General features: G+C 41.8%; 1 protein-coding gene across 5 annotated transcripts in view; it reads right to left on the bottom strand.

The window, feature by feature from the left end:
* The window catches only part of SPON2 (spondin 2), a 95064-nt gene that overhangs the window by 43091 nt on the left and 34089 nt on the right, over positions 1 to 17884 (bottom strand). The gene's annotated exons all lie outside the window — the stretch shown is intronic.

Below are 17884 nucleotides of genomic sequence, written 5' to 3'. Positions count from 1 at the left end.
GACTTTATAAATTACTTGTTAGAAGTATGTTTAAGAGGTGTATAACAATATTTTGTGAAATCCTTGCTGATCTTAAATATAAAAAAGAAGCTTAGAAGAAGTGGAAGATTGGACAAATGACCAGGGATGAGTATACAAATATTGCTCGGGCATGCAGGAGTGAAATCAGGAAGGCCAAATCACACCTGCAGTTGCAGCTAGCAAGAGATGTTAAGAGTAACAAGAAGGGTTTCTTCAGGTATGTTAGCAACAAGAAGAAAGTCAAGGAAAGTGTGGGCCCCTTACTGAATGAGGGAGGCAACCTAGTGACAGAGGATGTGGAAAAAGCTAATGTACTCAATGCTTTTTTTGCCTCTGTCTTCACAAACAAGGTCAGCTCCCAGACTATTGCACTGGGCAGCACAGCATAGGGAGGAGGTGACCAGCCCTCTGTGGAGAAAGAAGTGGTTCGGGACTATTTAGAAAAGCCGGACGTGCACAAGTCTATGGGGCCGGATGCGTTGCATCCGAGCGCGCTAAAGGAGCTGGCGGATGTGATTGCAGAGCCATTGGCCATTATCTTTGAAAACTCATGGCGATCGGGGGAAGTCCCGGACGACTGGAAAAGTGCCCATCTTTAAAAAAGGGAAGGAGGAGGATCCTGGGAACTACAGGCCAGTCAGCCTCACCTCAGTCCCTGGAAAAATCCTGGAGCAGGTCCTCAAGGAATCAATTCTGAAGCACTTAGAGGAGAGGAAAGTGATCAGGAACACTCAGCATGGATTCACCAAGGGCAAGTCATGCCTGACTAATCTAATTGCCTTCTATGACGAGATAACTGGTTCTGTGGATGAAGGGAAAGCAGTGGATGTGTTGTTCCTTGACTTTAGCAAAAGCTTTTGATACTGTCTCCCACAGTATTCTTGCCAGCAAGTTAAAGAAGTATGGGCTGGATAAATGGACTATAAGGTGGATAGAAAGCTGGCTAGATTGTCGGGCTCAGCGGGTAGTGATCAATGGCTCCATAGCTAGTTGGCAGCCGGTATCAAGTGGAGTGCCCCAAGGGTCGGTTTTGTTCAATATCTTCATAAATGATCTGGAGGATGGTGTGGATTGCACCCTCACAAGTTTGCAGATGACACTAAACTAGGAGGAGAGGTAGATATGCTGGAGTGTAGGGATAGGATACAGAGGGCCCTAGACAAATTGGAGGATTGGGCCAAAAGAAATCTGATGAGGTTCAACAAGGACAAGTGCAGAGTCCTGCACTTAGGACGGAAGAATCCCATGCACCGCTACAGACTAGGGACCGAATGGCTAGGCAGCAGTTCTGCAGAAAAGGACCTAGGGGTTACAGTGGACAAGAAGCTGGATATGAGTCAACAGTGTGCCCTTGTTGCCAAGAAGGCCAATGGCATTTTGGGCTGTATAAGTAGGGGCATTGCCAGCAGATCGAGGGATGTGATCCTTCCCCTCTATTCGACACTGGGGAGGCCTCATCTGGAGTACTGTGTCCTGTTTTGGGCCCCACACTACAAGAAGGATGTGGAAAAATTGGAAAGAGTCCAGCGGAGGGCAACAAAAATGATTAGGGGACTGGAACACATGACTTTTGAGGGTGAGGGAACTGGGGATGTTTAGTCTACGGAAGAGAAGAATGAGGGGGGATTTGATAGCTGCTTTCAACTACTGAAAGGGGGCTCCAAAGAGGATGGCTCTAGACTGTTCTCAGTGGTAGCAGATGACAGAACAAGGAGTAATGGTCTCACGTTGCAGTGGGGGAGGTTTAGGTTAGATATTAGGAAAAACTTTTTCACTAGGAGGATGGTGAAACACTGGAATGCGTTACCTAGGGAGGTGGTGGAATCTCCTTCCTTAGAATTTTTTAAGGTCAGGCTTGACAAAGCCCTGGCTGGGATGCTTTAATTGGGGATCGGTCCTGCTTTGAGCAGGGGGTTGGACTAGATGACCTCCTGAGGTCCCTTCCAACCCTGATATTCCATGATTCTATGATTTTGGTTTTTGTTATTGTATCATTTTATATTATTAGACATTATAGTAAGTTTTAGTCTATCTTCAGTAAAGATGTGAATGTTTTCTCACGATATAATAATGGAGATGTACATTCTTTTTGTGTAAATATAGCTGCAGGTCCAAAAGATCTATACTTAGACTAATCTTAAGATATTTTTAATGATCTGGGAAAGAGGGATGAACAAGGAGGAGGTAAAATGTGTAGATGACAGAACTGAGATTAAATACTCTGAGGAACTGCAAAAGGAATTGGCAAAACTAGTAGCACAATGGCAGATGAAATTCACTGCTGACAAAGGCAAAGTAATACACATTGAAAGGATTGTTAACTTGTCAGCAAGTTAAGGAAGTATGGGCTGGATGAATGCACTATAAGGTGGGTAGAAAGCTGGCTAGATTGTCGGGCTCTACGGGTAGTGATCAATGGCTCCATGTCTAGTTGGCAGCCGGTGTCAAGTGGAGTGCCCCAGGGGTCGGTCCTGGGGCCGGTTTTGTTCAATATCTTCATAAATGATCTGGAGGATGGTGTGGATTGCACTCTCAGCAAATTTGCGGATGATACTAAACTGGGAGGAGTGGTAGATACGCTGGAGGGGAGGGATAGGATACAGAGTGACCTAGACAAATTGGAGGATTGGGCCAAAAGAAATCTGATGGCTTGGTCAGGCTTGACTTGATGGCAGGCTTGGTCAGGCTTGGCTTGATGGCAAGGTCAGGCTTGACAAAGCCCTGGCTGGGATGATTTAACTGGGAATTGGTCCTGCTTCGAGCAGGGGGTTGGACTAGATGACCTTCTGGGGTCCCTTCCAACCCTGATATTCTATGATTCTATGATATGAAGCTAAAATGTGTAAATATTTTATATGAGTACTATTTATTTTGCCAAATATTCAACCAGTTACAAAGATCTAAAACATGGGTGCTGTAACCTGGTTATACAGTAAGAAAAGCAGTTACCAAACTAATGTTTTAAATTCAGTGTGGACTGTGGATTTTAACTAGAAATGGATTAAAAATTTCAAGAGCTGGGGGAATACTGCAAATAGGGTTTGTGAATGTTTTTGGAAGAAAAAATATAGGTGTACTTTGCTGGTATTCACAATGTCTTTTAATAGAATATCCATGAGACTAACTTTAGAATATTCATTAGGGCTTGTCTACACCATGCAGCTTTTAGCGACTAGACTGTGTTGACACAGCCTGGTCACTAAAAGTCAGCATGTATAAACGCTCTTTGTTGGTACTTTTTCGGCACTTTTGCCGACAAAATATGTCCAGCCCCATGAGCGGCATTAGCTTTGTCAGCAGAAGAGTACTCCTGCCGACAAAGCCGTGTTCACACCGCCACTTGCGTGAGCAAAACTTTTGTCTTTCGGGGGAGGGCTTTTTTAAGGGGTTACTTAAAAGACTCCCGATTCACCGTGTGATTATGAACAAGTCATTAAACATCTTGGTACTTACAATTTACTCATCTCCTCAATGGGGATTAATAGCTTTTAAGGCCAAAAGGGACCACTATGATCAACCAATCTAACCTCCTGCATAACACAGGGCATAGAATTCCACCCAGTGATACCTGCATCTAGCTTAATAACCTGGGGATGAACTAGAGCGTATCTTTTAAAATACATCCAATCTTGATGTAAAACTCCCAAGTGCTGCAGGATTTACACACCTTTGCAATCACCTCCATCATCACTCCTAAACATTTGGTTTGTCGACAACTTTGCAGTGTAGACATACCCCTAGAAAGCAAAAGTGTCACAAACTATTTTTTTTTTTTTTTTTAAATGAAGGATCTATGTTTGCAATCTTTGGGTAATGCTCTTTTTTATGTGAAAAGAAAAATAGAAACTACTTAATATGTCCCAAGATTCTCTACCCCTTCTCTCTCTTTCTCCCTGTGAAGTTCTCTCCCTTTGCTCTAAAGAATGGAAAGCGCTACTGATTTGTTCATGCATTTTTGATAGATTAGAATAGATCATCCATCTTGGAAATGTGAATGACACCCTATCCCTTCTGTGACCACTCACACAACTTGCATAGTGAACCATGAATATTGAATATCTGAATAAATAAAGTGAGGACAATTCACAAGTAACCATAGGCTTATACTTATTTGCACAAAATATTTGTCAAACAATTAGGAATAGCAAACACAGTGCTCTGATAATTCAGAAGGAGAAGAGGGAGTTATATGCGTAAAACAATTTTTACTTGACAAATTGTTCATGTAGCTGTAAACATGGTACAGGATGGGCAAGAGTGATCTAGGGCCAAAGATATTTAAGCATCTAAAGATGTAGCTAGGTTTTACAAAAGTCCCCAAGCAGGTTAGATGTCTAACTCTCATTGATTTCAGAGGTAAGCATCTTACATTTACAAAAACTCCCGAGCAGGTTAATGTTTAGATGCCTAAATAATTTTGTAAATCCGGCCACTAGTGATTAAAGCAAGGGCCTAGGAGTCAAGACTCCCTATTCACCATGTGATTATGAACAAGTCATTGAACATCTTGGTACTTAACAATTTACTCATCTCCTCAATGGGGATTAATAGCTTTTAAGGCCAAAAAGGACCACTATGATCAACCAACCTAAACCTCCTGCATAACACAGGGCATAGAATTCCACCCAGTGATACCTGCATCTAACTTAATAACCTGGGGATGAACTAGAACATATCTTTAAAAATACATCCAATCTTGATGTAAAACTTCCAAGTGCTGCAGAATTTACACACAATCAGCTCCATCATCATGGAGCTTTGCAAACAGCTCCATCATCACTCCTAAACATTTGTTTTTTATCTTCAGTTTGAATGTTGCTGATGTCAACTTCCAGCCATTGGCTCTGGTTATGCCATTATCTCTCCCTGTGTAGATGCTTATAGGCCATGATCAAGTCTCCTTTTAATTTCCTCTTCAATAAATTGAATAGATTGAGCTGTAAGGCATTTTTTCCAGACTATGGGCGTATGACCTGTAGGGTTTTTGAAAAGGGGCAGGAGACCCACCTCTCTCTCTGGAATCATTCCATGCTAACCCCATAAATTTCCATGCAGAAATTCAGTTGACAGTTAATGTTTCAAACAACACTAATTTGCCCTGGGTCAATCTATGGCTGCTACTGCACAATTGTGGGGCACTCAGCTAGTGATGGCACAGCACCCAAAGGAGGAAAGATGAGCCAGGACGATAGCATGGCTGGGTTAGCCTTCCACACAATTATCCCCTCTGCCTTTGTAAGCCTGGCACTTCCTTACACTACAGAACCTGGGGATGCACGGAGTTGGAAGTCTGTTCCCCTAGCCTCAGCTTCCTCTGCTAATGCTCCTCCTACCTGCAAGGCCAACTGATTGGAAACTCTACTAGTTCAGGCTTGTAGCTTTCCTAGCGCCTCCTGTGAATATATCCATGGTCTGCACAATCTAGGAGTGTGTTTTTACAAGACTTTTGCAAGCTTCTGGTTGGTATTTGCCTGTCAAAACCAAAACACTCAACCTTTGGAGGATTAAAGCACTCCTTTAATACACACAGGTTTAGCTAATATTTTATATCTCATGCAGATAGAAAAACTGAACTCATTTACAACCAAACAAGGAAGACTGTCCTCTGTCATCCTTAGAGTGAGAGCTCACTGGGAAAAGCACCATCTCTTCTTGAACATCTGGAAAGCATCCAACACAATTCGGGCATGAAACAAATAATGAATAATATTTTTTATTTAGTGGAATATCTTCATGCTTCCACAGCAGTGCCAATGAAACATAAATGCCTATGATCTTCTAAGCTATACGAGCTTTTCTTTATGACTCACACGGAGTAGATTTTTCTGAATAATCAACGAAATGCTTGGTCTATTGCTTTATTTTTTTATATTTTGGGGGGGTTTTATATATACGTTTTTTAAATCCAATATCAAAATATTGTATTATTTGCTATTCCAAGACAAGATCACAGGTTCTGGAAAATGTCTGTTTATTGTTCAGCTATGGGATATGGCTAAATCTATCATTATATGTATTTTAAATGTCAGCTAAGCCTTTAATTATCACAATGCCCACTCATTGGTGTTCTGATTCTGACTTCTGGTTTTCAGTTTAGAAACCGGTATTATGAGCAAATCCTGCATCCTAAATTAAGTTAAAGGGTTGTTTGTTTTAAAGAAACACAAAATAAAAGTTGAGAGAGCTATCTAAAATTAGCATTCAGTCTTCCTATATATTGGCTTTATCATCAATGACAGACCCCAGCATGTAGCACAGAGTTAAGGCTTTAAGGTAGAGACTTAGGTAGGTGCTGTTCTATTCCCATATAAACTGAAATACCTTCCTTTATAGTATAATAAATGTTTCTCTCACTATTCCCCATAAAGGAGAAAGCAACTGGCACCATTTAAGAATAACCCCTTCTGCTCATAAAGAAGCAAAGTTGACAGGCTTCATTTAGGGAGGGGGAGGGGACTTCTTCCCAGAAGGATAGTAGATACAACTAAGGGACTAAACGGTAAAGGTATAAAAACAGGGAACATGGGGGGGACTCTTCAAAGGCCTAATGTAGGGATTTAAAAACCCCAGGGGTGGGGGGGGGAAAGGCTATAGAGTATGCAACATTAATAAGGAATACATGAAAATGCACACATTGATTGATACACATGGATTTATATTCTGTGTGGACAAACCTTTTAAGAACAAGTTTGGATAAGATCCTAACAATTTAGATGCTTATTTGAAGGTGTTAGAAATTTATCACACATTTGTAGATTATATGGGAAAAAGTACAACCGTGCAAAAGAGGAGAAAGGGTGATTTTAAATTAACTTTCCTAATTCTGACATAAGGCAGAGGTCTGCATTTACTGTTATTTTGTCCATTTTACTCCTTCCTCCATGCAAAAGTTGGCTGAGCAAGATCATTTTGGCTTATGGATACTTTTTCAGCATGCACTCACTTGGTGACAATGGAAAGATTTTTAACTGGGAAAAGTTTTCCATCATTTAGCAGAATGAATCATGGAATCCAATATATTAGAGATGGAAAAGACCTCTTAGTTTATCTGTCCCCTCCCTTTTGGCTACAGGATTGCTCCTTGCAATGTATGGTCAGATCCTTGGGTACCCTGTGGCTGCTTCATACTGCACCCCCAGCAGCATCTGGCAACAGTGCCATGATAGAAGAGAGCCAAGGATCTTTTCTCATTCCTTCTCCCAAAGGCTTTGTTCAGTCAAATGTCCTCTGAAGGCCAATGAGAGTTTTGCTTGAGTGATGTGAGAGAAATAACATATGTCAAGTAAAAAAATTTTAAAAAGTCACAATACTTTCTTTTTTGCAGATCTTTACTGAACTGAGGCCAATATTAGCCATTTGTCTGCCCAACACTCAAACATTTTACAGTTCAAGAGTAAAAAATTAAAATAAAATTTTAAAATCCCTTTTGGGAGGGTTTGAGGGAAAGCTCTCAAATATTGTTCTTTCGATGTTGTTCTGCAGATGTGTTCCATTTCAAACTTTGTCTACAAACACTTGTTTATTAAAATAGATGTTTTAACCTACTGGCTTGGACTTAAAGCCACAGCAAAATAAATGTTTAAAAAAATCCCACTTAGGAAAGATGCTATGAATCATTTTCATTTTTGCTAGTTCCAAAGTGTGTCACAATTCCTTTAACAGTGCAAGAATCTCTGAATTACATCCAGATTTTCATATTAATATATGGAATCATCTGGAGTTCATCACGAATGGGTCTGTTTCTAGTATTAATGGTAACTTTTCAAAACATGCTTTATACACGGCATGTGAGTGCTTGATTGGAGCATTCTGCTTCTCAGCTCAGCCTCATTATCTAAACTGAACCAAATCCTAAGAGCTCCTCAGCTTCCTCTCTAAGTCTGGTATGTCCATACAAAGCTGACCATCAACCAATATACAGTTCTAGTTTTTGTACATATCAAGTGGCAGTAATATTTCATTTCCTGAGACACAGTGCTCCGCAAGAAGAAAAGAAGCTACTATTGTCAGTGAAAAAGCCAGCAATAGACTATTCGCCTCCTAGTGCAGGTTAGACTATTTTGTTCTATTAATCATGCAATAAAAATGTATACAAAATATTTTGAGCCAAACTGTAGCCTTCTGTGTAAAAATCCACAGTGTAGGCAAAAGTTAGCATAGCATCCGTGGCATCAAGGCCACTGAAGTTCCTCTAATCATTTCATCTGGATTGGGTGGTTTAGTTGGGAAAGTGGCTCTCCGAGCCTGTGGATGTCCCAGGATTCAATGGGAAATTCTGCACATTTCAGGGTATCGGAAGAAGTCTAGTACATTAGAAGGATAGCCCAATGCCTCTGCACAACTTATTCCCCTAACAGCCTGGCTGCCCCTGAAGTTATGCACCCATTGGTTCCCCACTCATGTCTAGCCCAAACTCTTCTTCAAGAGTCCGCAGAAGTTGAAGCTGACAGTATCAGTATGATCTCACACAGATTGATGACAACAATCTCTCAATCTCTGTGTTTGGAAGAGGAAGATCTCATGAAGTTTCCTTGCTCTGCAACTAAGAGAGCTTCTCCTCTTCGATTACCCATCTAAAGCAAGGGGTTCCTATCGCTATTGAAAAGGTGTTCTTAACTTCTCCTCCAATCAGCACTATGGGAGAATTTGCCCAGAAGGTCTCTTCTCCATGTGTAGGTGACCTCTAATAACTTTTCTTGGCTGGCTGTGAGTGTGACCCTTGCAAGAAGTTTCCATGCCTTGGACACTGAAGGAAGCATTCAGGGATGTTGGCTGCCTCTCTTAATGTCATTTCCAAGGTTTGGGTGGAACAAAGTCTGCGACTTCACCCCAGGCAAGCAGAAAGGAGGAGCACATAAGTGGCCATATAAAGCTTTACGTGGCCACCCCCCAAGTTGGAACTTCCCCTTCAGAATAAGAAGCTGCTGCTGCAGACCAAAAGGTCACAGAACACCCATGGGGTAGAACCTACAAAAGCATCTGTGGGCTCACAAGAGCATAATGGAATAAAACGCTGCTTACTTAACAAGCAGCAATGTCTGACCACATTGTCAACTAGGCATCCAGTGAAAAACTTCCCTCCAGGTTTTTAAGAAGCACCAATTGTTTGCTTCAACCCACCTCATAGACCAATCTTTCACTACTCCCCTTTCTACTTGCCTACCAGTGGCCTCTTTTGTCTTCACACAATCTGAGCCCTATTCGCATGAGAGCCTTCTCAATTATAGCCCAATTGCAGTAAAAGCATTTTGATTTTTGGACTAGATTCTTATGGGGATTTAGGACACCATTCACAAAACCAAGGAGCAGGCAGTGTTGGTGGCCTCCTTTCCCTGCTCTCTTCTCTCTCAGGTCAATGTCCTAACCACCAGATTATTGGCTATTTTAAGATAGATCTCTCTCACATTAAATCAATTCCATTTTATAGAACATACTTGGACAGTTAGTGGGCCTGAGAGAGAATGAGTCTACAGCCTGGTAGCTGGGGCACTCACCTGAGAGGAATTACACCTGGGTTCCAGCCCCTGCTCCAGATTCAAACCTGGGTCTCCAACATCCCTGGGGAATGGCCTAACCACAGAGCTGTTGGACATAAGGGCATCTTCTCCTCCATTTTGTGAGTGCCACTTAAATCCCCATGTGAATTTAGTTTAAAAAAATCAAAAGGTTTTGTTTTGATAATTTCCAAATAATGTGTTCAAAACAAAAGAATAAATTTCTGAAAGGTCAAATGAATCAATCAACATTTCTGAATTTTTTCCAGCTGAAACAATACAACAAAATCAACACGAATTCACAAAATGTTTTCTTCTTTTTCTTCTTCAACGCTTAGCCAAAGAGTCAGCCATAATGATAGTTTGCCATTGGTCTGTTCCTGTGCACCTGCAAGAACTTGATGGGCCACATCTTGTGGCATTCTGGCGACATGTCCAAAAAGCATAAGAAAATGTTTTGGTCAACCAAAATATGCAATTTTCAGTGGCTTTAAAAAAAAAAGAGTTGGCCAAAATATTTTGCTCAGCTCTATTCATAATCCTCCTGCAAATATAATTCTCAATTTTACAAAGTCACAAGTCACATAACCTGACAAAGAACAAACCACAGATCTCCTAACTCCAGCTCAGTGCGCTAGCTGCTAGTCCAAATTCTTCGTGGGCTACTCTCAGACAAAGGTATCTGCTAGTATGCACATTACTCACAGATTTGATTTTATGGAGTGGAACCAGAAAGTTCAGCAACATGCATATAATACTTTGCAGCAGGTAAAATTTCTTTTAAAATCTCAGAAACCTTCTCTAGTGCTAACGTACAAGAGGATTTGGAGGACTTGTTCAGCTTACACCTACACCTCAATCTAAACAGTCTTCAAATGTTTATTGCAGGCACCCTCTAATTTTCCCATGGCTGGGTTCCATAAGTTATCAACCTAAACTTTGTAAAGGGTCAATCCTCTGCCCCTTTGGCTTATTAATTCAAGATTTCAGGTAATAGCCCCCTCCTTCTCCCATTTTGTCATAGCTGTCACAAAAGAGACACCCCCAGTGAAGTCTAGTTCTCATAAGCCTCCTTTTTCATTTTCTGCTGGAGACCTTACCATATCTGGTCTGTCTCCTTCCTTACAGAAATTTCTTCTGTTAGGAGAGTGAGCAAGTTGGAACCTCTGTCAATGAAAGAAGTATCTTCACTTTGTCTTGCAGAAGATGGTATTTAGTTAAGATCCTGATTTTGTACACAACCAGAAAACAAAGAGTTCCACTTAAACAATTTCTCTCTCCCCCTTATATTTGTTTCAAGACCAAATATTGTTAGAAAAACAGCCAGTTTTATCATCTATCTACACTAGACCAATAAGTGGAGAACATCAGATACTTATACTTCCAAGGGTCTACTCATACCTCCAAGGGTCTCAAAAATGTTTGAGAGCCTCCAGTACTAATGCTGTCAACGGATCATATCAAACATATGGCAAACATTCGAAGCATCCATTAAGTCCCCTCATAGGATCAAAATACATTCTGCAAGAGGCTCCTGAGAACCTTACGTCTGCACACTGGATTTGCAACACACCCACTGGAGATTTCCAATTCTTTCAACACATACTACATAACTGACATAATCTCTTCACTCAGTGTAGTCTTTGGTCCTTCTGGCTGCCACTGAAGGACTAAGCAAGGAAACAAAAATTAGAGAAAGTAAATGAATACACTCCATTTTCATTTCTCCCAGCTGAGTTTATGTTGCCATACATTGAATATTTGTTCCCACCATAAGAATTGGCTCTTACTACTGGATACATCCCCTGAGTATTGTCCAGATCAGTGGATGACTTGCAAGAAGAAAAAATATGGCTTCTTCAACTATAATTTTTAATTTCATAATGAAAAGCATGCAGTGGTTTGAAAAGCCCCTCTCTATATAAAAAGCTATTATAAAATTAAGTTTGTCTGTGTTATACCTTAAACCTATCAATCTAATAATCTTCAGTCGTCCTTTTGTTTCTACCTAGCTTCAATAATCTTCAGTGGTCTTTTTTTTTTTTTGGACCTAGTTTTTGTAGTTTCAACTTTGGAATTCAGCAAAGCCTTTCTGAGCTCAGAGGAAGGGGAGGAAAATTTTAAAAAGCCTAATGAGTAGGTGATCGAATGAGTAGGTCTAGTGCCAAGAGATGTCCAAACCAGTGGATGTCCACCACTATGAAAAATATAAATAGGTGATTCCCCCCTCCCCACTTCTTTACCCATCTCCCATGTAGAGAAAGAGACAGAATTACATCAAAACTGGTACCTCCTTGCAGATACAACAAGGGAAAACCAAGGAGTTTATCTTGTTTAAGTCACATTTGACATGAATGAACTGGTATTTGAGAGTACATTAAAGAGCACCATTTACAAATGATACCAGTATAGCTCAACTCCAACAGCAAAGGACCCCATGAGTCCAAAGAGGGCTTGGAAAGTTTGTTTCCTTCTTATTTTACTATCACCTTGTAATATAAACTGAACTGCTTTGTGACTCAAAATTATTGTAAGAGCCACTGGTTAAGAATCCAAGATTTGCACAACACTCAGAATTCAGACAACATATTGTTCAAAGATGTAATCCATATTTCTTAAGTTAAATGCCTGGTCATAAACACAGCTTGGCATCACTAGCGTACCATAGACTATGTTACCTTTTTATCTCTAATTCATATTTTAAATATACAAGATAAATCTATGCACCAAATCCCTGTTGCACTTTTATTCTGACCCAATAAAAAAATGAATCAACTGATTAAAGCTGGAAACAGATATTCTGACCTCAACATAATTAAAACACCCTGCAAGTTATACAGTGCAAGACCTGTTGGCTCTAGCTAGTGCTTATTAAACATATTCTGTTCTTTCCATAAAACTATAACTTAATTCTCTGCCTATGGTTTCAATTTGTTCAACCATCAGTATCAATTACCAGCATTATTTTTCATTTTGCATGAGGAAAATATAGTTGAATTTCATGTCAAGCAAAATTGTTGGGTTTTTTAGTCTTTTAAATCCTTTACCCCACTCTTTCCAGTGGAGCTGCAGTTTTCCTTTCATGGTGCCAAGTTAGTGCCACTCCAATTACAGGCTTCTTTTTGTTACTGCTTTTATGTACAATAGTGTCTCCCCGGCACAGCAATAAATCCCCCGTGCCCCAAGGCAGAAGATTGCAGAAGTATCATCCTAAACTATCTCGCTCTCTGCCTCATGAAGTGCAGGACTAACAAAGATCAGGAGGTCAGCATCTCTCTGGGCCCACCAGAACCAGCCACTGTGACTTCCCTAATCTAAATCTCTTGATCCTGCACGGTGCTCAGCCCTCTTGCCCTGAGCCAGCAAAACCCTTAAGTAATGCTATTGGAGTCAAAGGGGCTACTCAAGTGCTGAAAATTAAGCATGTGCTTAAGTACTTGTCTGGATTATGGACAGAGTACTCAGGATGTACACAGAGTATGACAGGATTGAGACCTGGATGATTTACTTCTCTCTTCTATAGCAGGACAGCTGACAAGTTGCCACTAGTTCTGCACATTACAACAACGTTGGCATCAGAGGAAGGGTTTTCTCCCTAAAGCAGCAAATCAAGGTGAAAATATGGTCAGAGGAAATCTATTTTTAAAAGTTACAGATTAAAGAAAACACGGGGTGATTTTTTTTACTGTGTCTAACTAGTGATAGGCCCACACTACAAAGTTCAGGTCCAAATCCAAGCTCTCTCAAAATTCAAGGCATTTAGATCTGAGATTTGGATTTTGCCCATTTTAGAGATTAATGCCAGCTCCAAAGTTTTGGTCCAAATATGAAAGTTCCCAAAGAACGGCGTTTGGTTAGGTTAGACACATCATTGTGTCTAACCCTATCATTTTATAAAAAAAGCTACAAATCCGGTTTAAAAAAAAAGAGTAAAAACCCTACCTTTATATTTTTTTCCTTATTCAACAATCTGATTGCTCATTGTCACTGAGCTGGCTGTGAATGTGTCACTCTATAATTTGGGGTATATTTTCAAGGCAAGATACTAGAGGTACAAAGGTAAAGCCCATAAACCACAAGTTGGAAAATATATTCTTTGGCCCACATATCATTAGTGATTTGAAAGAATGAACAATAGGACTGGAAAAGGGAATGCCCAAGTTCTAATTCTGACTGATATTAACTTGCTGGGAGGCCCTTCATTCCTTTGTCTCAGTTCCCCCATCTGAGCATGGGACAAGGTCTTCTGTAAACAAAAACTTAACTGACAAATATGGCAAGAAAAATCTTGACATACAAGTGAAAAGTAACTAGAGGCGTGATCCCGGCAACACATAGGTCCTGATTTTCCTCTTCTTGCCACCTTATGTTATCACATCTGTGCAAAGTTGGTGTACTCATAACAGTCGTATTTTACATCTGTACAGAATAAGTGTAAGTGACTACACCAGGTGCAAGGCAGTGGGTATACTTAAAGTTTGATACAGAGCATTTGAAAGTTCCTCCCATCACACTGTGAGAAACCACTTTAATGAATGTGTGTGATGTTTATTAGTTCAGTATACTATATGCATTTTTGCTGACTAAAGGCTTGATCCTGTCCTCATTAAAGTCATTGGCAAAGCTCCCCTTGATTTTAATGGTGCAAAATGAGGAGCAGGTTAAGTCACTTGTAGATGTTAAGAAATTTCTTATTTTATTTACAGGGGGGGGGGGAACCACTTGTACACATACACAGACATCCCCACAACACAGGGGAATTTGGTTTGCTAATTTTCTAGTTCTTTTTCACTATTATGCTGAGCTGTCATGGCTAACACCATCATTTGGCAGGATCCTGATTTTAGAAAAAACTATTGATATACTGTGAAAAGATGAAGCTACTCTTTCTACAACTGGATTTGCCATTAACAGCTGATGTCTACAGCAAACCGATGAATGACCTTTCTTGTTTGTTTTTAAGAAAGTAAACTGATCTTTACATAGCTCAGAGTAAGAGACTCAAAACAGAATGGGACAGAAAAGTTAAAATATTCCATCTGGGGAAGTTTCCTGAAACATCCTGGGGCTGACTCTTTTGCCTGGCACCTCGTGTCATCACTTACACCTGTGCAAAGTGGGTTAAAATGGTACCATTCTTATTGGTACTTCATTGGCACTGCATCTCACTGTGATTTCCCCAACAGTCTGACTGGGGTCCAGCACCTGTGGTTAACCTTTTTCCCCAGGCTCTAACAGCCTATTACCACCCAGTTACCAACCAGCCTTCAAAAAGCAAAGTCCATTTATTCTTTGGGCAAAAGCATCACAAAGAAAACATAAAACAACAAAAAGATCTATCCACATGCTACAAGCTTACTAGAGGTCACCCCCATCTCCAACACAGGACTCTAGTAGGGGGTCAAACTTTCACACCTCTCAAGCAGGTTTGCTTTTTTTTTATTAGAAGTTCATGTCAGGGGTGATGGGGTTGCTCTACTGCACTGCCTCCTGGAGGTTCTGGGGATTAGTTTGGTCTGGCCAACACCCCTTCCAGCAGTTACACCCTGGAAGTTTCTGCTCTGCAGCCCCTCTCACTCCAAGAACTGCAATGTCCTCTTCATGACTCAGCCCTCCAGCTAGGTCCCTATTGTGGTTTCTCCTTTTATGGGGGAGTGCATCAAGGTTCCCACTCTCCGACAGTCTTCCACTTCACTGTCTCACAGTGGCAGTGCCTCAGTGGCTGGCAGGGGAACGTGGGCCCACCCTCTACTCAGGTTCTGGCTCATAGACCCTCTATACAGCAGTCCAGGTCACAGAATCATAGAAGGTTAGGGTTGGCGGAGACCTCAGGAGGTCATCTAGTCCAACCCGCTGCTCAAAGAGGGACCAACCCCAATTAAATCATCCCAGCCAGGGCTTCGTGAAGCCGGACCTTAAAAACTTCTCAGGATGGAGATTCCACCACCTCCCTAGTTAACCCATTCCAGTGCTTCACCACCCTCCTAGTGAAATAGTTTTTCCTCATATCCAACCTAGACCTCCCCCACTGCAACTTGAGAGCATTGCTTCTTGTTCTGTCACCTGCCACCACTGAGAACAGCCTAGCTCCATCCTCTTTGGAACCTCCCTTCAGATAGTTGAAGGCTGCTATCAAATCCCCCTTCACTCTTCTCTTCTGCAGACTAAATAAGCCCAGTTACCTCAGCCTCTTTTCATAAGTCATGTGCTCCTGCCCCCTAATCATTTTCGTTGCCCTCCGCTGGACTCTCTCCAATTTGTACACATCCTTTCTGAACTGGGGGGCCCAAAACTGGATACAATACTCCAGATGTGGCCTCACCAGCACCGAATAGAGGGGAATCATCAATTACCTTGATCTGCTGGCAATGCTCCTACTAATTCAGCCCAATATCCCGTTAATCTTCTTGGCAACAAGGGCACACTGTTGACTCATATTCAGTTTCTCATCCACTGTAATTCCCAGATCCTTTTCTGCAGAACTGTTGCTTAGCCAGTTGGCCCCAGCCTGTAGCAGTGCCTGTGATTCCTCCGTCCTAAGTGCAGGACTCTGCATTTGTCCTTGTTGAACCTCATCAGATTTGTTTTAGCCCAATCCTCCAATTTGTCTAGGTCACTCTGGACCCTACCCCTACCTTCCAGCATATCTACCTCCCCGCTCCAGCTTATTGTTATCCACGAATTTGCTGAGGGTGCAATCCATCCCATCATCCAGGATGTAATCCATCCCATCATTAATGAAGATGTTGAACAAAACCGGCCCCAGGACAGAACCCTGGAGCACTCTGCTTGATACCGGCTGCCAACTAGACATCAAGCCGTTGATCACTACCCGTTCAGCCCAACAATCTAGCCAGCTTTCTATCCACCTGATAGTCCATTCATCCAATCCATACTTCTTTAATTTGCTGGCAAGAATACTGTGGGAAACTGTATTAAAAGCTGTGCTAAAGTCAAGATATATCACGTCCACTGCTTTCCCCATATCCACAGAGCCAATTACCTCATCACTGAAGGCAATCGGGTTAGCGAGGCATGACTTGCCCTTGGTGAATCCATGCTGACTGATCCTGATCACCTTCCTCTCCTCCAAGTGCTTCAAAATGGACTCCTTGAGGACCTGCTCCATGATTTTTCCAGGCACTGAGGTGAGGCTGACCAGTCTGTAGTTCCCCTAATTCTCCTTCTTCCCTTTTTTTAAAGATGAACACTATATTTGCCTTTTCCAGGCTCCCGGGACCTCCCCCGTTGGCCACAAGGTTTCAAAGATAATGACCAATAGCTCCACAATCACATCAGCCAACTCCCTCAGGGCCCCATGGACTTGTGAAGGTCCAGCTTTTCTAAATATCCTTAACCTGTTCTTTCACTACTGAGGGCTGCTCATCTCTTTCCCATACTGTACTGACCAGTGCAGCAGTTTGGGAGCTGACCTTTTCTGTGAAGACCGAGGCAAAAAAAAAAAAAAAAAAAAACCATTGAGTACTTCAGCTTTTTCCACATCATCTCTCACTAGGTTGCCTCCCCCATTCAATAAGGGTCCCACACTTTCCCTGACCTTCTTCTTGTTGCTAACATACCTGTAGAAACCCTTTTGTTACCCTTCACATCTCTTGCTAGCTGCAACTCCAACTGGGCTTTGGCCTTCCTGATTACACCCCGGCATGCTCTAGCAATATGTTTATACTCCTCCATAGTCATCTGTCCAAGTTTCCACTTCTTGTAAGCTTCCTTTTTGTGTATAAGCTCACTGAAGATTTATCTGTTAAGCCAAGTTGGTCGCCTGCCATATTTGCTATTCTTTCTGCACATTGGGATGGTTTGTTCCTGCATCCTCAATAAGGCTTCGTTAAAATACAGCCAACTCTTACAGACTCCTTTCCCCTCATATAAGACTTCCAGGGGATCTTGCCCATCAGTTCCCTGAGGGAGTCAAAGTCTGCTTTTCTGAAGTCCAGGGTCCGTATTCTGCTGCTCTCCTGTTTTCCTTTTGTCAGGATCCTGAACTTGACCATCTCACGGTCACGCTGCCCAGGCTGCCACCCACTTCTACTTCCCCTGCCAATTCTTCCCTGTTTGTAAGCAGCAGGTCAAGAGGCCCCTAGTTTGGTTCCCCCAGCACTTGCACCAGGAAGTTGTCCCCAAAACTCTCCAAAAACTTCCTGGATTGTCTGTGCACCGCTGTATTGCTCTCCATTCCCTGCACCTTGCTACCTTTCCCTGAACCACTTCCATACCTCCTAGCCCTCCCCATTCCTTGGGGTTTGCCAGTCTCCTAGGGAGTAATTGTAGGGAACCTGTCCCTGGAACCTCCAAACTCTCCTTTCTCCCAAGGAGTGATTACAGACTTTCCCAGCAGCCCCCTCAGC

This window comes from Chelonia mydas, chromosome 4 (genome assembly GCF_015237465.2).
Source record: "Chelonia mydas isolate rCheMyd1 chromosome 4, rCheMyd1.pri.v2, whole genome shotgun sequence".
Classification (NCBI taxonomy): Eukaryota; Metazoa; Chordata; order Testudines; family Cheloniidae; genus Chelonia; species Chelonia mydas.
Note: the sequence above shows the minus strand (reverse complement) of the source record. Positions and strands in the feature narration are given on the sequence as shown.